General features: G+C 37.0%; 1 long non-coding RNA gene across 1 annotated transcript; it reads right to left on the reverse strand.

Moving 5' to 3' along the window:
* Positions 1 to 6,969: 6,969 nt before the first annotated feature.
* LOC110891623 lies at positions 6,970 to 17,033 on the reverse strand. The gene is made up of 3 exons (XR_002565425.2): positions 16,664 to 17,033; positions 7,522 to 7,560; positions 6,970 to 7,359 (listed from the first exon to the last, which is right to left on the reverse strand). It is a non-coding gene; the product is annotated as an uncharacterized LOC110891623 (long non-coding RNA).
* Between the last annotated feature and the right edge of the window lie 1,051 nt (positions 17,034 to 18,084).

Genomic DNA, 18,084 nt, shown 5'->3' on the forward strand with positions numbered 1-18,084 from the left:
ATTTGTTACATAGGACCATTAAATCAAATGGTAGATTACCTCCTCCTTGATTGATGGTGGTTCGAGTGGATTTGAACCATGTTTACCACAACCCTCCTATTTGATGATTTTGAGACACAAATATATTAAAAAAATAAAGAAAATGGTGATATTGGTCATGACCACATTCTTAAGGGGGTAGGGGCGCTCCACTAGTGATAGTTTTCCATAACTCACAACACTCAATCAAGTTCCGCCATGTCATCGAGCTTAATTCCATCACTAGTGATGAATTTTACTAGGGGTGCCAATCACTAGTGATGGTTTTTTTTTTTAAATTATAAATTATAAATTTTATTTAAATAAAAAAGAATATTTCTACACATATTTTAGGTTACAACTTAAAAATAAACATATAAAAATAAAAACATACTTAAAGAAACCTACTCCTCGTTCGAATCCGGAAATTCCAAACCTAAAGAACCTAGAAGTTCAACTAAATCATATCTCAACTGAAGGTGAATTTCTTCATTGCGCAAGTCTTGTTGGACATTTTCGGGAACGAGAGCTTGTGTAAGAGGATCCGACACCCAATCTGGAGACATTGCACGTCCATCTTCTTTTATTAGCATATTGTGGAATATGATACATGCATATACTATGCTATGGATTGTTTTTTATTAATCGCATGAACCGGTCGGTTTAGTATCCCCTATCTACCCTTTAAAACACCAATAGTCCTCTCAACATCTTTTCTTGCAACTTTGTGAACGTCTTTTCTTTAACCACGGCAGGAAATGAAAGAGCTTTCACAAAAAACAGACCATGTTGGGTAGATACCATCCACAAGAAGATAGACTCGTCTGTAATATCTTCCATTAACAAAAAATGGATAGAAAGGTGTGGTACCATCTGTTACGCTTTAAAACAACGGCGATGTGTACAAAACATTGATGTCGTTGTTTGAACCAGGAACACCAAAATATGAATGCCAAAACCATAAATCATTCGACGTCACCGCTTCAAGTATGATGGTTAGTCTTTTGATGTCATCCCTAACATACGCCCCTCACAACTCTCTTGGGCAATTTTTTTCATTCGATATGTGTACAATCGATGCTACCGAGCATCCCTGGAAAATGCCATCTAGCCTCATGCGCGGCGTAAATACGTGCGATGTCGTGTCTCGTCGATTTACGTAGAACCTCTTTGACATACAATTTAATGATCGCGTTACAAAAGAATTGCAAACATTCACGTGAAGTTCTGTCTGACATTGCTAAGTATTCATCAAATTGATCGGGATAGTTGACGAATGGCGGATGTACATTTTTGTGTCGGCGTGAAACTTCGTTTGCCCCTCCCATCGTAATGTTCTTGAAACCATTTATCGTTTGCTTCGATGTCTCCAACAATCTTTAAAAATAAATCTTTTGGTAAACGAAATCAAAATCTAAACTTTCGGCATTGTAGCCCGGATTCTCCACAAAATAATTCTTCATTAACACTTTGTTGGCAGGTATACGATCACGATCCACCATTTTTGTAACACCTCGAAAAAATTTCGTCCAATAATGTCTTGACACGTGTCATAAGGTTCCGTTATGTGAAAACATACTTTAGAGGGACTAAAAGTGACAAACAGTGAAAACTATGGAACGTAAGGGTCCAAAGTGTCAACAATGGATAAATAGACTCTATGATAACCCCACATAATGTTTATAACCTTTAACGGATGGTTCATGGATCATACGACGCGGAAATTGCACGAAAGTGAAGTATTGTAAACTATAGGGGCCAAAAGTGTCAACATGTTCAATTTATACCTCTGAGTGAACTTTTGGCAGACCCGAAGCTTTGTATAGCTAAAATATACTCACTAGAATATGTGGTAAAAATTTCATGAAGTTTCGTCAACGTATGAGAAAGTTATGGCCAAAACCGTACTTAAGGGACTAAAAGCGTCAACGTCGAATTTCAGGCTTTTCGGTTGAGCGCAAAGTTATCCGAGGGCATTACCATGTAGGTAAAAGTCCTAAGGTTCTTAAAAACCAAGTTTGGGGGTTTACGGGTCGAGAAAAGTAGCCGAAACATCGCGTACAAGTGCAGGGGTCAAAGCTGTCAAGTATGAAAGTTGTTTGGCTGAAACAAGGGTCAGGCGACCCGCCTGGGAAAGCCCAAGCGGGCCGCGTGGGACTGCCAGCGACCAGAAATTCGGTTTTGGGTCGAATTGAGTCCGAATTTGAGTGGAATCCAGCTGGTTTCGCCTCCAATTGCACCAATTAAGAGCCATGCATGGCTACTACTACAGGAACCTCGAAATTATGGGTTTAAATCAGATTATTGATCATTTCTTGATCATTTTTCATAGTAACAAGTGCTCTCTCTATCAAGAACCTTCAAGGCAAGACTTCTGGAGCTAATCCGATCAACAAGGCCGACTCCTAGTGTTCACTAAACACCTATAGGACTCTTGTAAGCTTTCAATTCGTTCTTTAATCCGTTTTTGCTTTGATTATTAGTAAAAGTCAAACTGGGTGTTCATAACCTTTGACTTTCTGATTAAACGGATTTCTTTCAGTAATTTCTCGAATTGAAACTTGTTATAGATTGGTATTTATGTGGGAAACAAACCCTCTAAAGGGTACTAACTGATTCCCACTACATGCATGCTTAATGTCGAGTCAAACCTATTTTTAAAAAAGTCAACAGAAGCGATTTTTGTGAAAAATAACATGATTAATGATATAGATGACATGCAACCTGATTGATCATTAAAAATAACTTGTAACACATATAAGAATGTGTTTTAATCATCATCAACTCGACAATCTATAGTATAGCCACGAATCGGAACCGAAAGTCTTGTAAAACGATTATTTCGTAGACTATCGATTCGGATTCATACATGCATGTTCGAGATCTGTATTGGAAAGTATTTTTGACTATTTTTATTTTAGTTAAACTTTCTGGAATTTTCTTTGATTGAGTCTATGCTTAGCCTATTCGAATGCTTGTTTCCGGTTTATGCATAAGGTTGACTATTTTGCCCTTTTTGAGTTAAAACGGGATTTTTGGAAAAGTGAAAGGATAGAAATCTTTATTTTGATTAGATAAACTTGCACCGAAAGTTTCGGATCAGTTGGTGGTCCAGATTGTGAGTTATGGCCATTAGCGTAAAACTATATTATAAATTTACATAAACGGTCCTTTTTGCGTAGAACCCGTTTCTGGCCACGTTTTGGTACAAAACTTTTTACCAACTGATTATATATAATATTCTGGGAATTTTGATGATTTTTAAGTAATTTTTGGCTGAACGGATCCTAGATCACCTAGTCATTTCGGCTTATGTCGGTTTTGACCGTTTTAGCCATAAAATGAGTTTTACACATCCGTTTGACCCGAAACCTTTTTCTACTGATTTTGTATGATGAATAAATTATTATAAGACTTCTGGAAATATAAAAATCTCAGATTTACTGTGAAAACCCGAAAACGCCCTTAAATCGTATTTTTAGCGTTTTAAGCGCATAGTAAGCGTTGTACTTGTTTTAAATCTATAAGACTTATACCTACTGATGTAAATTACATATTTTCATATAATAACAGTAAGTATAATATTTTGAACTCAGGTTTCCAGTTTTGGCATTTTTAGCCCTTGTGAAATTACTAAAATACCCCTACGGCGCATAGTTTGGTTTTAAATGATAAATTTGATATATGAGTCATACCCTACTGATATAATATGTTATATTAAGTATATTTACTGTATGAACCAGACCCGAAACTCAGATTTCTAATTTTACCCTTTTATTATCTTTTAAATGACCAAAATGCCCTTCTAAGGCATAAATTGGGTTTAAAATTATCCCGGGCAATATAGAACATAATTTACTGATATAATATCATATTTTAAGCATATTACATCAGGGAACTTGCATTTGAATCATTGGTCTACCCGTATCGTCCTTTTCGCGTTCGGTTCGGTTTACGTAACTAGTTTGCGTAAATTGACCAAAACGGGCCAAACGATATCATTTTTATTTCAAAATCCAGAATGTATTTAGTATACCCATATTATACAAGTATTCAAACTTGTCGGGTCTAAATCACATTCTATCCGGTCTTTCGCTTAATCGTGCGTAAACCGTATCATTCCTAAAACTAACCGGTCAAAGCTTAAGCTTAAATAAAAGGCCGTTAGGAATCTAATAGGTTAATTATAAACCTTTGTTCCAGATTAGGAAGCCCGGTAAAAGCTACCACCACTTATCGTTTGTGACTTATACTTGCTCAGGTAAATACATTTTGACTTATTTTCCCTATACGGGCTTGGGGTACGGTATTTAAAATACCGCTTGATCGGGCGCACAAGTCCTGCGCCTTATAGGTGTACAGTCTTGAATAGCTTGTGCGACTTCGTTTAAACAGTTTTGTCTTACTTAAAGGCTTTGGGGGGTTATTGACCATGTCCCGGATATCCTTGGCATTATCTTACGAGATGGCCACGACCAGAGCACGGGGTGTAGGCGTACACCCGTCGTGTATAACTCTTTAATGTGGTGTGTCAATTAAATCTCTAGCCCGGACAGTAGATCCCGGGCCACCAGAGATATAAGTGCATGTAATTCGTTCACAAGTTTATATTATATAATTATCCCAAGTTAATAAAAGTATTTATGCCTTGTGCATTTAAATAAATTTTCAATCATTTTTCAAAATGAGTCAGTCGATTTGTATTTACCAGTGTAAACTGACGTATTTTTCCCAAAAGATTAAGTGCAGGTACTATACGGAAATAGGCTGGCTGTTTCCTAGAGAGCGTCCACAATAGTCTCGCAAACTCGGACGACATTTATCTGTTGAACTATTTATTTCTATTTTTATTTGATCCGCCTGTGGATCCATTTCAACTACTGTGATATTTATTATTACACTTTATTTAAAAGTTGAAATGTTTCTATTCTGCTTCCGCTGTGCATTATTATATTGTGTTGATTGTCTATGACGATGCCAACTACGTCACTGTACCCCACACCGGGCCCACCGGTGACACGTGGAAATCGGGGTGTGACAATTTTCTTCTTTGGGCGGCTCGAACCTTCAAGTTCGTTATACGCCTTCTCGAAAAATTCAAGCCTGTCATTGTCGGAAGAGGTAGAGCTATCAGTGACTAGCGGAAACAGATCGGTTGGAAATTCTATTTTTACCAAAGAAAGTGGTATAAAATTATGTATTTTTGTGGGTTTAAAAGATTAAAATAGATGGTATATATATAGTGTTTAAGGTTTTTTTTTTTAATTTTAAAATGCCAAACGGTCACCTTCAACGTTCAAAATTGAATTTCAACGCGTGATAACGAGCACGCGTTACCAAATCCACGCGTGGAAGAAAGGTGGTGGCGGTGGAATGCGCTTTGACGCGTGGTGGGCTGGTCATCACGTGACGCCCTGACAGCCCTTATGGTAGTGGTTTTTTATGATAGATTAGAGGTGGGTGACATGACGCCTATGTAAAAAGTCATGACCACACCCTTTATCCTAAGTCCTAACCGTCCCTAAACGACTTCTCTATATTTACAAAGATGAAGATAGAGAATTGTGTGGGTTAAAATGGTTAAGACTTGATTTGGTTTTAAAATGTAAAATTTTATGATTTTTTATTTAGTAGAAACTAGTAGAAGTACCCGCCGCGTTGCGGCAGGGTACAGATAACTAACAGTTTCGCATATCACCAATGGCGGGTACAGATAACTAACAGTTTCGCATATTGCCAGTGATAACTTCGAAAGACAGAAACAAACTACAATATATACCAAGTATTTTGGAATTTAGTTTTACAGTGGCTTTTCTTATTTTCTTGCCTGTATCGATTTGACCCAAATCAGATGCTATTTTGTACACCATAAAGTTCGAGTACCTACAATATCAACACATGCCATCCCGTTACTTAGCTCTAGATATTGCGTGGCACAATCTAGCCAGACCAGCTCTAGCAAGCACGTCATGCAATGCAAAAAATCCTTTAGAGTTCCTGATTCATATAAGATCTACAAATTTAGTTACAAGGATAACATAGAAAATTGATAATAACGACATTAATGACAGATGGCAAAATATCCAAATTACCACCAGGCTGGGTGAGCTGCGATTAGAAAAGATAAGATTGGAAAGTTGATATAATAAACCTCATCATATAAAATTGTATGTATGATGATGAAATTCAAATAGGTAAATGAATCTGAATCAAATTAGACTTCAAGTTGCATTCTTGTGGTGACTTTAGGATTTATTTTTATAGATAACTTCTTATAGAAAATAAAATCTAGGACAGCAGGTAAAATTCAAATAAACATCAACTTAATATTGTTGTGAATATAAACAAACAATATCTCGAACATGCTTTTCAGCCACATACGAAAACATAAAGAATGCACAGGAAAACCATGATCACATAGATGTCTGGTTTCTTGCTACAATATCATATTTCATTTGATTAAATCAAAAAATAACATACACCATAATATCAAACTTGATGGATTTAATTTTTTGAGAAATTGAAACTACCTTAAGAAATAGCAAAAGCATAAGGATCTTTTGTAGGTAGCTCAGAAATAATCTCCAAAGTGTATCAGCCACCGGATCAGAAAATGAAACTCTGCAGTTAATATGAGATTTATTTAGAACAAAATCTTTTTAGTAACTTTACTACAAAAATACAAGTACATTTCTTATGATGTAGTAGAACAACTATCTAATCCTCTGAGAATAAAAAAATAAACAAAAGCTTTCTAACCTCACATTCAGATCAAACTCTTTGTTCAACCGCTTGTCAACCGGGTCAGTGGTCACAAATGGCGCTTTTGGAGTGCAAATCCTACACCCAAGCCACTAAATTGATCATTTTATGACCCCCTGGCTCCCTCTCAATTAGTCTCCTCGCACAACAGAGTTCTAGATGCACCACACCGTAGCGATACTCGGACACTAAATAACCCATGATCCCCGCAATTAGTGTAGAGACCATGCTTTTATCATGGTCCATGATCTGGGCCAGCCCGAAATCACCTAACCGAGAATTAAAATTAGCATCACATTACTCGATTTACTATCGCGATGAATCACTTTTTGATCGCACTATTGATGAAGGTATGCCAAAACTGAAGCCAACCTAACTTCAATATTATACCTATGGTTCCATTTCAAGAACCACCAATGTCCAGACTCTTGATACAACACCACTTAATCAATACTCCCAAATGACATATACTCGCCTTTTTCAACACACCATCCTTGGAGTAGGACAAGATTCTTATCACACGCCATAATCGACAACTCAGCCAAAAACTCCGCCCTTCCCTCATGCGAATGCTTAGACCTAACCAAAGTCATTAATTACACAATCATTCTCTTGAGTGCAAAATTTATTATATACATAAGTTAATTGGTACTGTACCAGAAGTAATGAGGGGAAAAATTATAGCCCACATCTAAATTAGTAGTTTTATTAAAGTAATGAAAGTATATGCAGTTAACATACCTAGAATCTGTAAATTTGGTGCATTCCAACAGCAGGTTCCTAGGTAAGCAAATAATCAAATTATTATTACATTAATTAAAAAATAGGATATTTACTGTCACGGCCCCCGACCCGGTTTGACCCGTTTCAGGAGCCGCGGGACAGAAATCCCGTGGTATTTTAATTAACAGCGGAAGTTTCTTCAGGATCTTTTTAAAACTGAAATATTTCCTGATTATTTTATTTTACAATTCAGGATAAAACCCGGTAATTTACAATATTGAGATTTGACTAAGAAATCTTTTATTTTACAAAACATGTTTCTTTATTTTATACTGAGCCACTTCCTTAAGCTGATAGTGCTTCACGACACTTTTCCTGGATCACAACAGATCACCTGAAACATGTTTGAAAAAGGTTTTGTCAGCGGAAAATACTGAGTGAATCATCCTTTTTACTAAAACGACACGTTTGTTATAATTTACAGTATTAAGAGAGATTACAATGTTTATTTCAACCAACTACCCACAGTATTTGTCATCGACTTGTTTCGGTGACTGTGGTCATATTACTATTGAGTCCGTTCACCCAATAGTAACGAGTATCATTATTTAGGTACGCCCACCTAAAGTGATAAAAACAGTAATGTGCACAATACCCCACATACCGGCTGTAATTTGGTAACTACATATACTTAATCACTGTAATTATAATCTTGAAATTAAACATACTTTTTGTAAACAAATTTGATAAAAAGAGAACGACTCACATTGCAGATTTAACAGAGCTTAGTTTACTGATTAGCCTTGATAACCTAGTTTAAATAATCAGGCACACAAACTAGGTTAGTAACTTAATACAGCATTTACGATAACTCATGAGATTACAACCTTCACAACGAATGACAAAGTGCGATACATAAACATCCATCGAATTAACGACGAATGACAAAGCATAAACCCTAATATGGGCAGCACTTAAACATCCATTGGATAGTTTAATCGATTGGACATTGAATCGTATCAACGATCGAGTTATTACCCTGAACTGTGGCAGCACTTCGTGATCAGTGTGTGTTTTGGGACTGTTCTGATTATAACTCAGCGTACAATTTGAAATTGAACGTCGAACGAACACTCAATTACATGAAACAGACTGTCCTATTTATACGTGAAATTGACATCTCCCGCGTGTCGCGGAAGATGTCGTGGACCCTGTCGCGACTCGCCTGGGGTACCAACCTACCCTAGGGTAGCCTTGTCACTAGTATAGGCCTGCTGAGTCGATTTCGTGTTATTTCGAATTTTTGACAGCGTTTTCAGTAGATAACTCTAACTAGGGTTTACCCCCCCCCCCTTAGTTTTAGGGGCCCTAATCCTGATTCCAAATGTTCTGAAAAATTTAGGGTTTGTGCAGAATCACTTGGGTTTCTCAATTAAGGTTTCCTATTGGACAATTTAATTAAATAAATATGACTTTTGATGAGAGTTGTTACATTCTCCCTACCTTAATAAAAAATCTCATCCTCGAGATTTACTGGAATAAGTGAGGATACTTTCGCTTCATTTTTGATTCCAGCTCCCAAGTGTATTCAGCTCCTCTCTTTGAATCCCATCTGACTTTGACTAAAACTAGTCGTTTATGTTTGAGAAACTTGATCTTTCGATCCTCAATTTGAAGAGGTTTCTCAACAAATTTCAGCTTTTCGTTTACCTCTATATCTCGAAGAGGTACTACCAGTGATTCATCTGATAAGCATTTCTTGAGATTGGATACATGAAATACATCATGTACTCCTGCTAATTCTTCTGGTAGTTGTAAACGATAAGCAACTGGTCCTATACGTTGGATCACTGAAAATGGTCCTACGTACCTTGGACTTAGCTTTCCTTTCTTCCCGAATCTAACTACTCCTTTCCAAGGAGAAACTTTTAACAATACTCTGTCTCCAACTTGGAATTCTAACGGCTTGCATCTATTGTCTGCATAACTTTTCTGGCGATCTCGAGCCGTCTTCAGCCTTTCCTTGATTTGAGTAATCTTATCAGTCGTTTCTTGCACTATTTCAGGACCTGACAATTGACTTTCTCCTATTTCTGCCCAGCAAACCGGAGTTCTGCATTTTCTTCCGTATAATGCTTCAAATGGGGCAGTTTCAATACTTGAATGACAGCTATTGTTATAGGAGAATTCAATTAATGGTAAATGATCATCCCAATTTCCACCAAAATCTATTACACATGCTCGGAGCATGTCTTCTAGAGTTTGGATCGTCCTTTCACTTTGTCCGTCTGTTTGGGGATGATATGCAGTGCTCAGATTTAATCGAGTTCCCATAGCTTGCTGGAAACTTTTCCAGAAATGAGAAGTAAAACGACTATCCCTATCCGAAACAATGGAGAGTGGCACTCCATGTAAGGATACGACTTCATCTACATACAATTTAGCCAGTCTTTCCATGCTAAAGGTTTCTTTCATAGGTAAAAAGTGAGCTGATTTGGTTAATCGATCCACAATTACCCAAATCGCATCATTACCTTTTTTTTGTTTTGGGTAACTTAGTAACAAAATCCATTGTCATAAGTTCCCATTTCCATACTTGCATTTCTAATTGTTGTAGTAACCTGAAGGTTTCTGATGTTCTGCCTTAACTTGTGAACAAGTAAGACATTTAGAAACATATCGCGCTATATCCTTTTTCATTCCTATCCACCAAAAGTTCTTTCTTAAATCTTAGTACATCTTATTGTTTCCTGGGTGCATAGTATACCTAGATTTATGAGCTTCTTCTAAAATCTTAGATCTTAAGTCTCCCTGCTTAGGTACCCAAATTCTACTTTTGTGGAATCTCTAAATTTCATCTGCTCCTTGTTCTAATTCCTTTATTCGTCCTTTCATTCCTTCAGCATCATCCTTGATTGCTGTAGTTTGAACATTCTTCAATTGTTCCATTAAATCTATTTGTAGATTTAATCTGAGAGCACGAACTCGTCGTTGTTTCTCATAATACTTACGACTTAAGGCATCTGCAACTACATTTGCCTTTCCTTCATGATACTGAATATCACAGTCGTAGTCACTTAGGATTTCCATCCATCTCCTTTGCCTCATGTTTAACTCTTTTTGCCCAAATATATATCTTAAACTTTTGTGGTCTGTGTAGACAGTAAATTTACTTCCGTAAAGATAATGTCTCCAAATCTTAAGGGCAAAAATTACGGCTCCTAATTCTAAATCATGAGTCGTATAATTTTCTTCGTGCTTTTTCAATTGCCTTGAAGCATATGCAATCACCTTTTTGCGTTGCATAAGCACACATCCATATCCTAGTTTTGAAGCATCACAATATACTTCAAAATCTTCAGTTCCCTCTGGTAAAGCTAAGATTGGAGCATTGGTTAATTTTTGTTTCAAGATCCTAAAAGCTTCTTCTTGTTTAGGTCCCCATTCAAACTTAACTGCTTTACAGGTTAGCTTAGTTAATGGTACAGCTATCTTGGAAAAATCCTTAATAAACCGTCTATAGTATCCAGCTAAACCTATAAAACTTCTAATTTCCATTGCAGTTTGTGGAACCTTCCAATTGGTAATTGCCTCTATCTTAACAGGATCTACGTGAATACCTTCGTGATTCACCATGTGTCCTAAGAATTGCACTTCTTTTAACCAAAATTCACACTTTGAGAATTTGGCATAAAGCTTTTCTTTTCTTAACAAAGTTAAGAGTGCATGAAGGTGTTCACAATGCTCTGTCTGACTTTTGGAATAAATAAGTATATCGTCTATAAAAACAATTAAAAATTTATCCAAATATGGTTTACAGATCCTATTCATCATGTCCATGAATGCAGCAGGTGCATTCGTTAACCCAAAAGGCATGACTGTAAACTCATAATGACCATACCTAGTTCTGAAAGCAGTTTTAGGTATGTCTTCTTCTTGTACCTTCAATTGTTGATATCCAGAGCGTAAGTCTATCTTAGAAAAATATCTAGCTCCTTGAAGTTGATCAAATAGATCATCAATCCTAGGTAATAGGTATCGATTCTTAATTGTAACCTTATTCAGTTCTCTATAATCGATACACATTCTCATTGAACCATCCTTTTTCTTAACAAATAATACTGGTGCTCCCCAAGGAGATGAGCTAGGTTGTATGAATCCTTTACTTAGTAATTCATCTAATTGCTTTTTCAGTTCTAACATTTCTGTGGGTGCTAACCGATAAGGTGCCTTGGCTATCGGTGTAGTTCCTGGAATTAGATGAATCCTAAATTCTACTTCTCTATCTGGAGGTAATCCCGGTAAATCTTCTGGGAATATATCTGGATATTCTGAGACTACAGGAATTTCTTTAAGTTCTTTACCCTTAGTACTAATGATTACCGAAATCATATATACTATTCCTTGTTTTCGTTCATAATTAGCAACTTTCATTACTGATATGAACTTCATGGGCTTACGTGTTTTATCTCCTGTAATCCTAATTACTTCTCCGGTGGGTGATTGAATTTCTATGGAATTTTGATCACACAATATTCGAGCATGGTTGGCTATTAACCAATCCATTCCTAATACAACATCAAATTCAGATAATTTCATCGGCAATAGTTTTGCAGAGAATTTATGTCCTAAAAGTTCTATATTTTCTTCCTGCAAAACTTTATCTATTTTAACTGAATTTCCGTCTGCCGTTTCAACTGTAAAAATCTGCCTAATATTGGTTAAAGGTAAATTAAGAGCTTGGCAGAATGAAGTATTTATAAAACTTTGGTTTGCACCAGAGTCAAATAATACTTTGGCGTAAATGTTGTGAACTAGGAACGTACCCGCTATCACATCTGGGATGCGTTCTGCTTCTTGAGTGGTCAGCTGAAATGCCCTGGCATTCTTCTTAATAGTTCCGTTGGTCGCCTTGGTTTTATTGTCTGCTGGTTTGCCTAATTTAGGACATTCTGTTTTGAAATGTCCTGTTTCTCCACAATTATAACAAATTGTGAATTTCTTCCTGCAGTTTTCTTCCCGATGTCCTAAAACTTTGCAAAAATTGCAGGTTATATTACATCTTCCATAATGTTTCTTTTTGCAATTCTTGCAGAAAGGCAAAATTGAAGATTGCCCTGTTCCTCTTCTTTTAAAGCTGTTGTTATTACCCGTACGAAATCCTTGGGTAATTTTCTGAGCCAATTCTTTCTTCTTGTTTTCATCTTGCGTACGTACCAGTTCGTCAGTTAGGGTATTAGCTAATTCCACAGCATCGTCAATAGTGCGAGGTCTCGCAGCTTTAACGATGTTGCGGATTTCACTAATCAGTCCCCAAATGTAGCGAGAAATGAGTACCGGTTCTGGCGAAGCCAGTGTTGGTACCACTCTAGCATATTCAAAGAATGTCGAAGTATAACCGCGACAATCTACACCCATCATCCGATGATTTAGAAACTTATTCGTCATCTGTCCCTTTTCATACTCGGGACAAAATTTTCTTTCTACAAAACCCTTAAATTCTTCCCAAGTCATGGCATAAGCTATTATTCTTCCTTTTGATTGTAACACAGTGTTCCACCATTCGAGTGCTCCTTCCTTGAAGAGATTTGATGCGTACATGACCTGATCATCTTTAGCACATTTACTTATTGCAATGACTGCTTCGGTTTTCTCTAACCAACGCAGTGATGCAGTTGCTCCTTCATTGCCTGCAAATTCAGTGGGTTTACAAGCAAGGAATTCTTTGAAAGTGCAACCAGGCGTTGCGGCTTTCATTTTCTTAGGAAATGGAGCTTGATGTGGTTCTGCATTATGATTGACATTATTATTGCCTCCGTTTACACTATTACTGAAGTTATCTTCAGAAATACGTTTACTAGGAACAATTTGTTGCGGTTCGATTGGATTCTTTATAGCAGCAACGAATGCTGCTATTCCCTGAGCAACAATATTTTCGATATCTTGCCGAGTCATATATTGATCTCATGGATGTTGCTCAGACGGATTAACTTCATTATTGGTTCGTTACCAAGGTTTGACATCTGATAATAAATTTTATGTAAATAATTAGTATAAATATAAATATAATAAAACAGTTTGCACATAATCACATTAACATGTATAATAAAAAATTATCGATTTCACAAGTTTCATTTCTATATATTATATTATGCCTCGTACACACGATTATCATACAACGTTTTATTATTAAGTTATTACACATATTGGTTATTATGATTATTTATTCACATATTCCTGCAAACTCTCATTATCTGGTCAGCTAATTTCTTAAAAACGACGCTCCCTTTCGTCATACTTCCAAGTAACTCTTTCTCCCACATCCCTAATCCGATTTCCTGCATCAATTAACTCTTCGCCCCAGAGGCGAAGTTCAGTCAGATTCTCCGGGCTCATAGTTGGGTATAGTGGAGGTTCTGGGTCAACTTGTGGGAAAAAATGTATCAGGGTTGTTTAAAAGATTTTGGTATTGCCAATCAGTTGTCCACCATTCATCTAATTCTACTGGTAGTGGTTGAGGTTGGACAATAGGATCTGGAATAGCAGGTTCCAGATTGATTGGAATTGGAGCTTCTAGTGGGTAGCTGAAAAGATCTTCTTCAGTAAATATAAGGTTTGGATTGGCTAGTTCAAGGTTTCCATCGGCAGGTCCGATGAGGTCACTCATTACTAATTTATGATCTAAAACTTCCCAAGGAGTCATTTTCTGTTTTTGTCTAGAACTTTCTCCGACCTCTATTTTTGTTTGCTTAAAACTCTTCTCAGCTTCTATCTCTACTTGATTAACATTTTCCTCAATTTCTACCCCTTTTCCTTTGTCTTTTGGTTCTTCAGTTTTGGTAACCTTTCTTGTTGCTGGCTTTTTCCTTCGTACACGCCTCCAGCCCACAAATCTGCTTCTTTTCTTGGGTTTTAGGTTTTGCCAGTGGTTTGGATTGAAATTCCATGGGTTCTTCTTTATCAGCGAAATAACCGGTGAATTCCTTGGAAACTTCTATCTTAACGGGATAGAGGTTAAGATTTTCTAAACCTTCTGATATCTCATTCATGCTGTTTAGCATATATGCAAAATACATACCAAATGTTAAAAGAAAATAACAAAATTTTATAGATAACCCGTAAATATTATTGCATACATAAAACAACTGACAAATAAATTATACTACGATTTACTGTAACTTATTTATTTACTAAATAAGGGTTCTGGAAATAAAAGTGTTAAAACTTTTTTGTATTTAGAGATTTGCATTTTCTGCTACTGTGGCTAGCATATAAAGATTTGCCCATTTCTCATCTAATTTGTCCTCCCAAGGTGATTTATTGATTAAGTCCTGAGTTTCTTGTTTAACTTTCTTCTCTCGGTTTTTCCTTATTTCCTCCTGACTTTTCCTAATAATCAAACTTCTTTTATTAGGAGAAAGTGGTTCTTCATATTGTGCTTTACGGACAGATATTCCTTCTTCAGGAATTACATAAGGTTTTGTTTGGGATGAACTTCCCTTCTCGTTGGATGACCTATCTAGTTTAAGATAGATGTTTGACAGCTTTTATTTACCCATACTGTAATTAACAAATAATCAGTTAATAAAACACATAATCACATAATTGGCAATCAGTAAAAATTAAGTATTTCTAAATCCTTAATAGGCTTAAATCAGTGGCTCTGATACCACCTTATTTCTGTCACGGCCCCCGACCCGGTTTGACCCGTTTCAGGAGCCGCGGGACAGAAATCCCGTGGTATTTTAATTAACAGCGGAAGTTTCTTCAGGATCTTTTTAAAACTTTTCCCGATTATTTTATTTTACAATTCAGGATAAAACCCGGTAATTTACAATATTGAGATTTGACTAAGAAATCTTTTATTTTACAAAACATGTTTCTTTATTTTATACTGAGCCACTTCCTTAAGCTGATAGTGCTTCACGGCACTTTTCCTGGATCACAACAGATCACCTGAAACATGTTTGAAAAAGGTTTTGTCAGCGGGAAATACTGAGTGAATCATCTTTTTTACTAAAACGACACGTTTGTTATAATTTACAGTATTAAGAGAGATTACAATGTTTATTTCAACCAACTACCCACAGTATTTGTCATCGACTTGTTTCGGTGACTGTGGTCATATTACTATTGAGTCCGTTCACCCAATAGTAACGAGTATCATTATTTAGGTACGCCCATCTAAAGTGATAAAAACAGTAATGTGCACAATACCCCACATACCGGCTGTAATTTGGTGACTACATATACTTAATCACTGTAATTATAATCTTGAAATTAAACATACTTTTTGTAAACAAATTTGATAAAAAGAGATTGACTCACATTGCAGATTCAACAGAGCTTAGTTTACTGATTAGCCTTGATAACTTAGTTTAAATAATCAGGCACACAAACTAGGTTAGTAACTTAATACAGCATTTACGATAACTCACGAGATTACAACCTTCACAACGAATGACAAAGTGCGATACTTAAACATCCATCGAATTAACGACAAATGACAAAGCATAAACCCTAATATGGGCAACACTTAAACATCCATTGGATAGTTTAATCGATCGGACATTGAATCGTATCAGCGATCGAGTTATTACCCTGAATTGTGGCAGCACTTCGTGATCAGTGTGTGTTTTGGGACTGTTTTGATTATAACTCAGCGTACAATTTGAAATTGAACGTCGAACGAACACTCAATTGCATGAAACAGACTGTCCTATTTATACGTGAAATTGACATCTCCCGCGTGTCGCGGAAGATGTCATGGACCCTGTCGCGACTCGCCTGGGGTACCAACCTACCCTAGGGTAGCCTTGTCACTAGTATAGGCCTGATGAGTCGATTTCGTGTTATTTCGAATTTTTGACAGCGTTTTCAGTAGATAACTCTAACTAGGGTTTACCCCCCCCCCCCTTAGTTTTAGGGGCCCTAGAATCACTTAGGTTTCTCAATTAAGGTTTCCTATTGGACAATTTAATTAAATAAATATGACTTTTGATGAGAGTTGTTACATTTACAGAACCCCCAAAGATAAATCAAGCACCACTGACTACCGCTACTGTCCGCCAACTATTTCATTGTTTCCCACAAGTGTCAGAACATGTATAATTGACCAAAAATCAGGAAAACTAACATAGAGCGAGAGAAGAAAAAGTACCTGGTGTTGTTATACCCGATTGGGTGATGATGATTCCGACGCCCTAGTGTTCGATTAGGGCAGGTGCTAGGCAAGGCTAGGGTTTTACACGTAGCGAGCGACGGTGATTGTGGTGACGATGGTGGTTAACCGATGTGGGAGACGATATCGGTACCTGCTGCGATTCAGGAAAGAAAGGGATTACCTCAGTTGCCGCTATCGATTTCGCGATGGTTTTCGCCGGATCTGGATGTGATGTTTATCGCCGTACCTGGATTCGGGGCAGGCGATGGTATCAGTTGTAAAAGGGTGGGTGCATGTGTACTCGGTTTTTGGAATCGTCCGATTAAAGCAATGATGATCAGCGTCGGCGGAGATGAAGATCAGTGGCGGTGTAGTCAAACCCAGTTTGAAGGGTTGGGAGAGGAGGAATGAGTCGGAGAACAAAAGCGTGATGAATGTCATTGTGTGAAACCTAAAATTACAAAAATACCCCGGTACTGTGGCAATCATACGTTATCAATTGATATATATAAGGGGGGAGGGGGCGGTCCGTTATGGGGAGTCCATAACGAGTGATAGTGTTGTGGAACACCGCCGCCTCTATGTATATAACGAGTGATAGGAAGAACTAGTGATATATATAACGCATTGAACAATTATTGAGGGATGTGTATGACTTGTACATTGTGTATTAATACTTGTACATTGGAATCCCATCACTAGTGATGACCACCCCCACTACATTTCTATCACTAGTGATAGAATATTGGGTGATGACATGACATGATTTGATTGGATAGTGGGAGTGATAGAATTCTATCACTAGTAACCACCCCCTCCCCTAATAATGCCTACTTTTTATCGCGAAAATGAACAACACCATTGGCTACATCTCCTCATCACGCCTATTACCCTAACCACGCTCCCCATCACGCCTCGTTAACGTCCATACGAAAGGGTGTTTCGCCCCTATAGTGGAGCCGAGTGCCAACCCATTACACTTCGTCTTAGAAAAATAGCTTGTACGTTTTTAGATATATATTTTTTGGGTGGAGATATTTGGACACCCTCTGCGCCTATTTGGACACTTTTGTGCCCTAGACGCCTCGTATAGGGCTATACGAGGCGTCTAAGCACTGAATTCAAGGGGGTCTCAGAGGGTGTCAGACACAAAGTTTAAGGAACCCTATACGAAGGGTACAGACCTATACGAGGCGTCTAACGTTGGGTTTTTTTTGGCTGAAATGAGGGGTGTTTTGGTGGGTTTTGGTATGGTTTTTTGGATAGTTTTTGAAGATGTGTTTTTTGGTTGAAATTTTTTTTGTTTTTAAAAAAAGTTTTGTTTTTTTTTTGTTTTTTACACTATAAAAAAGTTTTTGTTTTTTAAAAATCAACTATTTTAAAAATCGGCTCTTTAAATATATTATACCGATTAAATA

Source organism: Helianthus annuus, chromosome 14 (assembly GCF_002127325.2).
Source record: "Helianthus annuus cultivar XRQ/B chromosome 14, HanXRQr2.0-SUNRISE, whole genome shotgun sequence".
Classification (NCBI taxonomy): domain Eukaryota; kingdom Viridiplantae; phylum Streptophyta; class Magnoliopsida; order Asterales; family Asteraceae; genus Helianthus; species Helianthus annuus.